A 10961-nucleotide genomic window follows, 5' to 3' on the forward strand; every position below is an offset into this window, starting at 1 on the left:
CTCATTTCACAGAACACAAAGAAGTTTCTCAGAAAGCTTCTTTCTCTTTGTTATTGGACGATATATCCTTTGGCCCTATAGTCTTCAAAGGGATCCGAAATATCTGTTCTCAGATTCCACAGAAATAAGGCTAGCAAAGAGATCCACGAAATACAGATGTAACTCTGTGAGATGAATTAACAGAACACTAAGCAGTTTCTCAGAAAGCTTCTTTCCAGATTTCATCGGAGGATATTTCCTTTTTCACCATAGCCCTCTATGGGCTTCCAAATATCACTTTGCCAATTACACAAGAACTGTCTTAGCGAAAGGCTTCTTGAGGGGAAAGCTGTAACTCTGTGAGATTATTTCACAGAACACAAAGAAGTTTCTCAGAAAGCTTCTTTCTCTTTGTTATTGGACGATATTTCCTTTGGCCCTATAGTCTTCAAAGGGATCCGAAATATCTGTTCTCAGATTCCACAGAAATAAGGCTAGCAAAGAGATCCATGAAATATAGATGTAACTCTGTGAGTGGAAATCACAGAACACTAAGCAGTTTCTCAGAAAGCTTCTTTCCAGATTTCATCGGAGGATATTTCCTTTTTCACCATAGCCCTCTATGGGCTTCCAAATATCACTTTGCCAATTCCACAAGAACTGTCTTAGCGAAAGGCTTCTTGAGGGGAAAGGTGTAACTCTGTGAGATGATTTCACAGAACACAAAGAAGTTTCTCAGAAAGCTTCTTTCTCTTAGTTATCGGAGGATATTTCCTTTGGCCCTATAGTCTTCAAAGGGATCCGAAATATCTGTTCTCAGATTCCACAGAAATAAGGCTAGCAAAGAGATCCACGAAATACAGATGTAACTCTGTGAGATGAATTAACAGAACACTAAGCAGTTTCTCAGAAAGCTTCTTTCCAGATTTCATCTGAGGATATTTCCTTTTTCACCATAGCCCTCTATGGGCTTCCAAATATCACTTTGCCAATTCCACAAGAACTGTCTTAGCGAAAGGCTTCTTGAGGGGAAAGCTGTAACTCTGTGAGATGATTTCACAGAACACAAAGAAGTTTCTCAGAAAGCTTCTTTCTCTTAGTTATCGGAGGATATTTCCTTTGGCCCTATAGCCTTCAAAGGGATCCGAAATATCTGTTCTCAGATTCCACAGAAATAAGGCTAGCAAAGAGATCCACGAAATACAGATGTAACTCTGTGAGATGAATTAACAGAACACTAAGCAGTTTCTCAGAAAGCTTCTTTCCAGATTTCATCTGAGGATATTTCCTTTTTCACCATAGCCCTCTATGGGCTTCCAAATATCACTTTGCCAATTCCACAAGAACTGTCTTAGCGAAAGGCTTCTTGAGGGGAAAGCTGTAACTCTGTGAGATGATTTCACAGAACATAACGAAGTTTCTCAGAAAGCTTCCTTCTCTTTGTTATCGGAGGATATTTCCTTTGGCCCTATAGTCTTCAAAGGGATCCGAAATATCTGTTCTCAGATTCCACAGAAATAAGGCTAGCAAAGAGATCCACGAAATATAGATGTAACTCTGTGAGATGAATTAACAGAACACTAAGCAGTTTCTCAGAAAGCTTTTTTCCAGATTTCATCGGAGGATATTTCCTTTTTCACCATAGCCCTCTATGGGCTTCCAAATATCACTTGGCCAATTCCACAAGAACTGTCTTAGCGAAAGGCTTCTTTAGAGGAAAGCTGTAACTCTGTGAGATGATTTCACAGAACACAAAGAGGTTTCTCAAAAGGTTTTTTCTCTTACTTATCGGAGGATATTTCCTATGGCCCTATAGTCTTCAAAGGGATCCGAAATATCTGTTCTCAGATTCCACAGAAATAAGGCTAGCAAAGAGATCCACGAAATACAGATGTAACTCTGTGAGTGGAAGTCACACATCACAGAGCAGTTTCTCAGAAAGCTTCTTTCCAGATTTCATCTGAGGATATTTCCTTTTTCACCATAGCCCTCTATGGGCTTCCAAATATCACTTTGCCAATTCCACAAGAACTGTCTTAGCGAAAGGCTTCTTGAGGGGAAAGCTGTAACTCTGTGAGCTCATTTCACAGAACACAAAGAAGTTTCTCAGAAAGCTTCTTTCTCTTAGTTTTCGAAGGATATTTCCTTTGGCCCTATAGTCTTCAAAAGGATCCGAAATATCTGTTCTCAGATTCCACAGAAATAAGGCTAGCAAAGAGATCCACGAAATACAGATGTAACTCTGTGAGATGAATTAACAGAACACTAAGCAGTTTCTCAGAAAGCTTCTTTCCAGATTTCATCGGAGGATATTTCCTTTTTCACCATAGCCCTCTATGGGCTTCCAAATATCACTTTGCCAATTCCACAAGAACTGTCTTAGCGAAAGGCTTCTTGAGGGGAAAGCTGTAACTCTGTGAGATGATTTCACAGAACACAAAGAAGTTTCTCAGAAAGCTTCTTTCTCTTAGTTATCGGAGGATATTTCCTTTGGCCCTAAAGTCTTCAAAGGGATCCGAAATATCTGTTCTCAGATTCCACAGAAATAAGGCTAGCAAAGACATCCACGAAATACAGATGTAACTCTGTGAGATGAATTAACAGAACACTAAGCAGTTTCTCAGAAAGCTTCTTTCCAGATTTCATCTGAGGATATTTCCTTTTTCACCATAGCCCTCTATGGGCTTCCAAATATCACTTTGCCAATTCCACAAGAACTGTCTTAGCGAAAGGCTTCTTGAGGGGAAAGCTGTAACTCTGTGAGATGATTTCACAGAACACAAAGAAGTTTCTCAGAAAGCTTCTTTCTCTTTGTTATCGGAGGATATTTCCTTTGGCCCTATAGTCTTCAAAGGGATCCGAAATATCTGTTCTCAGATTCCACAGAAATAAGGCTAGCAAAGAGATCCACGAAATATAGATTTAACTATGTGAGATGAATTAACAGAACACTAAGCAGTTTCTCAGAAAGCTTCTTTCCAGATTTCATCGGAGCATATTTCCTTTTTCACCATAGCCCTCTATGGGCTTCCAAATATCACTTTGCCAATTCCACAAGAACTGTCTTAGCGAAAGGCTTCTTGAGGGGAAAGCTGTAACTCTGTGAGATGATTTCACAGAACACAAAGAGGTTTCTCAGAAAGCTTCTTTCTCTTAGTTATCGGAGGATATTTCCTTTGGCCCTATAGTCTTCAAAGGGATACGAAATATCTGTTCTCAGATTCCACAGAAATAAGGCTAGCAAAGAGATCCACGAAATACAGATGTAACTCTGTGAGTGGAAGTCACACATCACAGAGCAGTTTCTCAGAAAGCTTCTTTCCAGATTTCATCTGAGGATATTTCCTTTTTCACCATAGCCCTCTATGGGCTTCCAAATATCACTTTGCCAATTCCACAAGAACTGTCTTAGCGAAAGGCTTCTTGAGGGGAAAGCTGTAACTCTGTGAGCTCATTTCACAGAACACAAAGAAGTTTCTCAGAAAGCTTCTTTCTCTTAGTTTTCGGAGGATATTTCCTTTGGCCCTATAGTCTTCAAAGGGATCCGAAACATCTGTTCTCAGATTCCACAGAAATAAGGCTAGCAAAGAGATCCACGAAATACAGATGTAACTCTGTGAGATGAATTAACAGAACACTAAGCAGTTTCTCAGAAAGCTTCTTTCCAGATTTCATCGGAGGATATTTCCTTTTTCACCATAGCCCTCTATGGGCTTCCAAATATCACTTTGCCAATTCCACAAGAACTATCTTAGCGAAAGGCTTCTTGAGGGGAAAGCTGTAACTCTGTGAGCTCATTTCACAGAACACAAAGAAGTTTCTCAGAAAGCTTCTTTCTCTTTGTTATTGGACGATATTTCCTTTGGCCCTATAGTCTTCAAAGGGATCCGAAATATCTGTTCTCAGATTCCACAGAAATAAGGCTAGCAAAGAGATCCACGAAATATAGATGTAACTCTGTGAGTGGAAGTCACAGAACACTAAGCAGTTTCTCAGAAAGCTTCTTTCCAGATTTCATCTGAGGATATTTCCTTTTTCACCATAGCCCTCTATGGGCTTCCAAATATCACTTTGCCAATTCCACAAGAACTGTCTTAGCGAAAGGCTTCTTGAGGGGAAAGCTGTAACTCTGTGAGATGATTTCACAGAACACAAAGAAGTTTCTCAGAAAGCTTCTTTCTCTTAGTTATCGGAGGATATTTCCTTTGGCCCTATAGTCTTCAAAGGGATCCGAAATATCTGTTCTCAGATTCCACAGAAATAAGGCTAGCAAAGAGATCCACGAAATACAGATGTAACTCTGTGAGATGAATTAACAGAACACTAAGCAGTTTCTCAGAAAGCTTCTTTCCAGATTTCATCTGAGGATATTTCCTTTTTCACCATAGCCCTCTATGGGCATCCAAATATCACTTTGCCAATTCCACAAGAACTATCTTAGCGAAAGGCTTCTTGAGAGGAAAGCTGTAACTCTGTGAGCTCATTTCACAGAACACAAAGAAGTTTCTCAGAAAGCTTCTTTCTCTTAGTTTTCGGAGGATATTTCCTTTGGCCATATATTCTTCAAAGGGATCCGAAATATCTGTTCTCAGATTCCACAGAAATAAGGCTAGCAAAGAGATCCACGAAATACAGATGTAACTCTGTGAGATGAATTAACAGAACACTAAGCAGTTTCTCAGAAAGCTTCTTTCCAGATTTCATCGGAGGATATTTCCTTTTTCACCATAGCCCTCTATGGGCTTCCAAATATCACTTTGCCAATTCCACAAGAACTGTCTTAGCGAAAGGCTTCTTGAGGGGAAAGCTGTAACTCTGTGAGCTCATTTCACAGAACACAAAGAAGTTTCTCAGAAAGCTTCTTTCTCTTAGTTTTCGGAGGATATTTCCTTTGGCCCTATAGTCTTCAAAGGGATCCGAAACATCTGTTCTCAGATTCCACAGAAATAAGGCTAGCAAAGAGATCCACGAAATACAGATGTAACTCTGTGAGATGAATTAACAGAACACTAAGCAGTTTCTCAGAAAGCTTCTTTCCAGATTTCATCGGAGGATATTTCCTTTTTCACCATAGCCCTCTATGGGCTTCCAAATATCACTTTGCCAATTCCACAAGAACTGTCTTAGCGAAAGGCTTCTTGAGGGGAAAGCTGTAACTCTGTGAGCTCATTTCACAGAACACAAAGAAGTTTCTCAGAAAGCTTCTTTCTCTTTGTTATTGGACGATATTTCCTTTGGCCCTATAGTCTTCAAAGGGATCCGAAATATCTGTTCTCAGATTCCACAGAAAAAAGGCTAGCAAAGAGATCCACGAAATACAGATGTAACTCTGTGAGATGAATTAACAGAACACTAAGCAGTTTCTCAGAAAGCTTCTTTCCAGATTTCATCGGAGGATATTTCCTTTTTCACCATAGCCCTCTATGGGCTTCCAAATATCACTTTGCCAATTCCACAAGAACTGTCTTAGCGAAAGGCTTCTAGAGGGGAAAGCTGTAACTCTGTGAGCTCATTTCACAGAACACAAAGAAGTTTCTCAGAAAGCTTCTTTCTCTTTGTTATTGGACGATATTTCCTTTGGCCCTATAGTCTTCAAAGGGATCCGAAATATCTGTTCTCAGATTCCACAGAAAAAAGGCTAGCAAAGAGATCCACGAAATATAGATGTAACTCTGTGAGTGGAAGTCACAGAACACTAAGCAGTTTCTCAGAAAGCTTCTTTCCAGATTTCATCGGAGGATATTTCCTTTTTCACCATAGCCCTCTATGGGCTTCCAAATATCACTTTGCCAATTCCACAAGAACTGTCTTAGCGAAAGGCTTCTTGAGGGGAAAGCTGTAACTCTGTGAGATGATTTCACAGAACACAAAGAAGTTTCTCAGAAAGCTTCTTTCTCTTAGTTATCGGAGGATATTTCCTTTGGCCCTATAGTCTTCAAAGGGATCCGAAATATCTGTTCTCAGATTCCACAGAAATAAGGCTAGCAAAGAGATCCACGAAATACAGATGTAACTCTGTGAGATGAATTAACAGAACACTAAGCAGTTTCTCAGAAAGCTTCTTTCCAGATTTCATCTGAGGATATTTCCTTTTTCACCATAGCCCTCTATGGGCATCCAAATATCACTTTGCCAATTCCACAAGAACTATCTTAGCGAAAGGCTTCTTGAGGGGAAAGCTGTAACTCTGTGAGCTCATTTCACAGAACACAAAGAAGTTTCTCAGAAAGCTTCTTTCTCTTAGTTTTCGGAGGATATTTCCTTTGGCCCTATAGTCTTCAAAGGGATCCGAAATATCTGTTCTCAGATTCCACAGAAATAAGGCTAGCAAAGAGATCCACGAAATACAGATGTAACTCTGTGAGATGAATTAACAGAACACTAAGCAGTTTCTCAGAAAGCTTCTTTCCAGATTTCATCGGAGGATATTTCCTTTTTCACCATAGCCCTCTATGGGCTTCCAAATATCACCTTGCCAATTACACAAGAACTGTCTTAGCGAAAGGCTTCTTGAGGGGAAAGCTGTAACTCTGTGAGATTATTTCACAGAACACAAAGAAGTTTCTCAGAAAGCTTCTTTCTCTTTGTTATTGGACGATATTTCCTTTGGCCCTATAGTCTTCAAAGGGATCCGAAATATCTGTTCTCAGATTCCACAGAAATAAGGCTAGCAAAGAGATCCATGAAATATAGATGTAACTCTGTGAGTGGAAATCACAGAACACTAAGCAGTTTCTCAGAAAGCTTCTTTCCAGATTTCATCGGAGGATATTTCCTTTTTCACCATAGCCCTCTATGGGCTTCCAAATATCACTTTGCCAATTCCACAAGAACTGTCTTAGCGAAAGGCTTCTTGAGGGGAAAGCTGTAACTCTGTGAGCTCATTTCACAGAACACAAAGAAGTTTCTCAGAAAGCTTCTTTCTCTTAGTTTTCGGAGGATATTTCCTTTGGCCCTATAGTCTTCAAAGGGATCCGAAATATCTGTTCTCAGATTCCACAGAAATAAGGCTAGCAAAGAGATCCACGAAATACAGATGTAACTCTGTGAGATGAATTAACAGAACACTAAGCAGTTTCTCAGAAAGCTTCTTTCCAGATTTCATCGGAGGATATTTCCTTTTTCACCATAGCCCTCTATGGGCTTCCAAATATCACTTTGCCAATTCCACAAGAACTGTCTTAGCGAAAGGCTTCTTGAGGGGAAAGCTGTAACTCTGTGAGCTCATTTCACAGAACACAAAGAAGTTTCTCAGAAAGCTTCTTTCTCTTAGTTTTCGGAGGATATTTCCTTTGGCCCTATAGTCTTCAAAGGGATCCGAAACATCTGTTCTCAGATTCCACAGAAATAAGGCTAGCAAAGAGATCCACGAAATACAGATGTAACGCTGTGAGATGAATTAACAGAACACTAAGCAGTTTCTCAGAAAGCTTCTTTCCAGATTTCATCGGAGGATATTTCCTTTTTCACCATAGCCCTCTATGGGCTTCCAAATATCACTTTGCCAATTCCACAAGAACTGTCTTAGCGAAAGGCTTCTTGAGGGGAAAGCTGTAACTCTGTGAGATGATTTCACAGAACACAAAGAAGTTTCTCAGAAAGCTTCTTTCTCTTTGTTATTGGACGATATTTCCTTTGGCCCTATAGTCTTCAAAGGGATCCGAAATATCTGTTCTCAGATTCCACAGAAATAAGGCTAGCAAAGAGATCCACGAAATATAGATGTAACTCTGTGAGTGGAAGTCACAGAACACTAAGCAGTTTCTCAGAAAGCTTCTTTCCAGATTTCATCGCGGGATATTTCCTTTTTCCCCATAGCCCTCTATGGGCTTCCAAATATCACTTTGCCAATTCCACAAGAACTGTCTTAGCGAAAGGCATCTTGAGGGGAAAGGTGTAACTCTGTGAGATGATTTCACAGAACACAAAGAAGTTTCTCAGAAAGCTTCTTTCTCTTAGTTATCGGAGGATATTTCCTTTGGCCCTATAGTCTTCAAAGGGATCCGAAATATCTGTTCTCAGATTCCACAGAAATAAGGCTAGCAAAGAGATCCACGAAATACAGATGTAACTCTGTGAGATGAATTAACAGAACACTAAGCAGTTTCTCAGAAAGCTTCTTTCCAGATTTCATCTGAGGATATTTCCTTTTTCACCATAGCCCTCTATGGGCTTCCAAATATCACTTTGCCAATTCCACAAGAACTGTCTTAGCGAAAGGCTTCTTGAGGGGAAAGCTGTAACTCTGTGAGATGATTTCACAGAACACAAAGAAGTTTCTCAGAAAGCTTTTTTCTCTTAGTTATCGGAGGATATTTCCTTTGGCCCTATAGTCTTCAAAGGGATCCGAAATATCTGTTCTCAGATTCCACAGAAATAAGCCTAGCAAAGAGATCCACGAAATACAGTTGTAACTCTGTGAGATGAATTAACAGAACACTAAGCAGTTTCTCAGAAAGCTTCTTTCCAGATTTCATCGGAGGATATTTCCTTTTTCACCATAGCCCTCTATGGGCTTCCAAATATCACTTTGCCAATTCCACAAGAACTGTCTTAGCGAAAGGCTTCTTGAGGGGAAAGCTGTAACTCTGTGAGCTCATTTCACAGAACACAAAGAAGTTTCTCAGAAAGCTTCTTTCTCTTAGTTTTCGGAGGATATTTCCTTTGGCCCTATAGTCTTCAAAGGGATCCGAAATATCTGTTCTCAGATTCCACAGAAATAAGGCTAGCAAAGAGATCCACGAAATACAGATGTAACTCTGTGAGATGAATTAACAGAACACTAAGCAGTTTCTCAGAAAGCTTCTTTCCAGATTTCATCGGAGGATATTTCCTTTTTCACCATAGCCCTCTATGGGCTTCCAAATATCACTTTGCCAATTACACAAGAACTGTCTTAGCGAAAGGCTTCTTGAGGGGAAAGCTGTAACTCTGTGAGATGATTTCACAGAACACAAAGAAGTTTCTCAGAAATCTTCTTTCTCTTTGTTATTGGACGATATTTCCTTTGGCCCTATAGTCTTCAAAGGGATCCGAAATATCTGTTCTCAGATTCCACAGAAATAAGGCTAGCAAAGAGATCCACGAAATACAGATGTAACTCTGTGAGATGAATTAACAGAACACTAAGCAGTTTCTCAGAAAGCTTCTTTCCAGATTTCATCGGAGGATATTTCCTTTTTCACCATAGCCCTCTATGGGATTCCAAATATCACTTTGCCAATTCCACAAGAACTGTCTTAGCGAAAGGCTCCTTGAGGGGAAAGCTGTAACTCTGTGAGATGATTTCACAGAACACAAAGAAGTTTCTCAGAAAGCTTCTTTCTCTTAGTTATCGGAGGATATTTCCTTTGGCCCTATAGTCTTCAAAGGGATACGAAATATCTGTTCTCAGATTCCACAGAAATAATGCTAGCAAAGAGATCCACGAAATACAGATGTAACTCTGTGAGTGGAAGTCACACATCACAGAGCAGTTTCTCAGAAAGCTTCTTTCCAGATTTCATCTGAGGATATTTCCTTTTTCACCATAGCCCTCTATGGGCTTCCAAATATCACTTTGCCAATTCCACAAGAACTGTCTTAGCGAAAGGCTTCTTGAGGGGAAAGCTGTAACTCTGTGAGCTCATTTCACAGAACATAAAGAAGTTTCTCAGAAAGCTTCTTTCTCTTAGTTTTCGGAGGATATTTCCTTTGGCCCTATAGTCTTCAAAGGGATCCGAAACATCTGTTCTCAGATTCCACAGAAATAAGGCTAGCAAAGAGATCCACGAAATACAGATGTAACTCTGTGAGATGAATTAACAGAACACTAAGCAGTTTCTCAGAAAGCTTCTTTCCAGATTTCATCGGAGGATATTTCCTTTTTCACCATAGCCCTCTATGGGCTTCCAAATATCACTTTGCCAATTCCACAAGAACTGTCTTAGCGAAAGGCTTCTTGAGGGGAAAGCTGTAACTCTGTGAGCTCATTTCACAGAACACAAAGAAGTTTCTCAGAAAGCTTCTTTCTCTTTGTTATTGGACGATATTTCCTTTGGCCCTATAGTCTTCAAAGGGATCCGAAATATCTGTTCTCAGATTCCACAGAAATAAGGCTAGCAAAGAGATCCACGAAATATAGATGTAACTCTGTGAGTGGAAGTCACAGAACACTAAGCAGTTTCTCAGAAAGCTTCTTTCCAGATTTCATCGGAGGATATTTCCTTTTTCACCATAGCCCTCTATGGGCTTCCAAATATCACTTTGCCAATTCCACAAGAACTGTCTTAGCGAAAGGCTTCTTGAGGGGAAAGCTGTAACTCTGTGAGATGATTTCACAGAACACAAAGAAGTTTCTCAGAAAGCTTCTTTCTCTTAGTTATCGGAGGATATTTCCTTTGGCCCTATAGTCTTCAAAGGGATCCGAAATATCTGTTTTCAGATTCCACAGAAATAAGGCTAGCAAAGAGATCCACGAAATACAGATGTAACTCTGTGAGATGAATTAACAGAACACTAAGCAGTTTCTCAGAAAGCTTCTTTCCAGATTTCATCTGAGGATATTTCCTTTTTCACCATAGCCCTCTATGGGCATCCAAATATCACTTTGCCAATTCCACAAGAACTATCTTAGCGAAAGGCTTCTTGAGGGGAAAGCTGTAACTCTGTGAGCTCATTTCACAGAACACAAAGAAGTTTCTCAGAAAGCTTCATTCTCTTAGTTTTCGGAGGATATTTCCTTTGGCCCTATAGTCTTCAAAGGGATCCGAAATATCTGTTCTCAGATTCCACAGAAATAAGGCTAGCAAAGAGATCCACGAAATACAGATGTAACTCTGTGAGATGAATTAACAGAACACTAAGCAGTTTCTCAGAAAGCTTCTTTCCAGATTTCATCGGAGGATATTTCCTTTTTCACCATAGCCCTCTATGGGCTTCCAAATATCACTTTGCCAATTACACAAGAACTGTCTTAGCGAAAGGCTTCTTGAGGGGAAAGC

Source organism: Macaca mulatta, chromosome 5, assembly GCF_049350105.2.
Source record: "Macaca mulatta isolate MMU2019108-1 chromosome 5, T2T-MMU8v2.0, whole genome shotgun sequence".
Lineage (NCBI taxonomy): Eukaryota > Metazoa > Chordata > Mammalia > Primates > Cercopithecidae > Macaca > Macaca mulatta.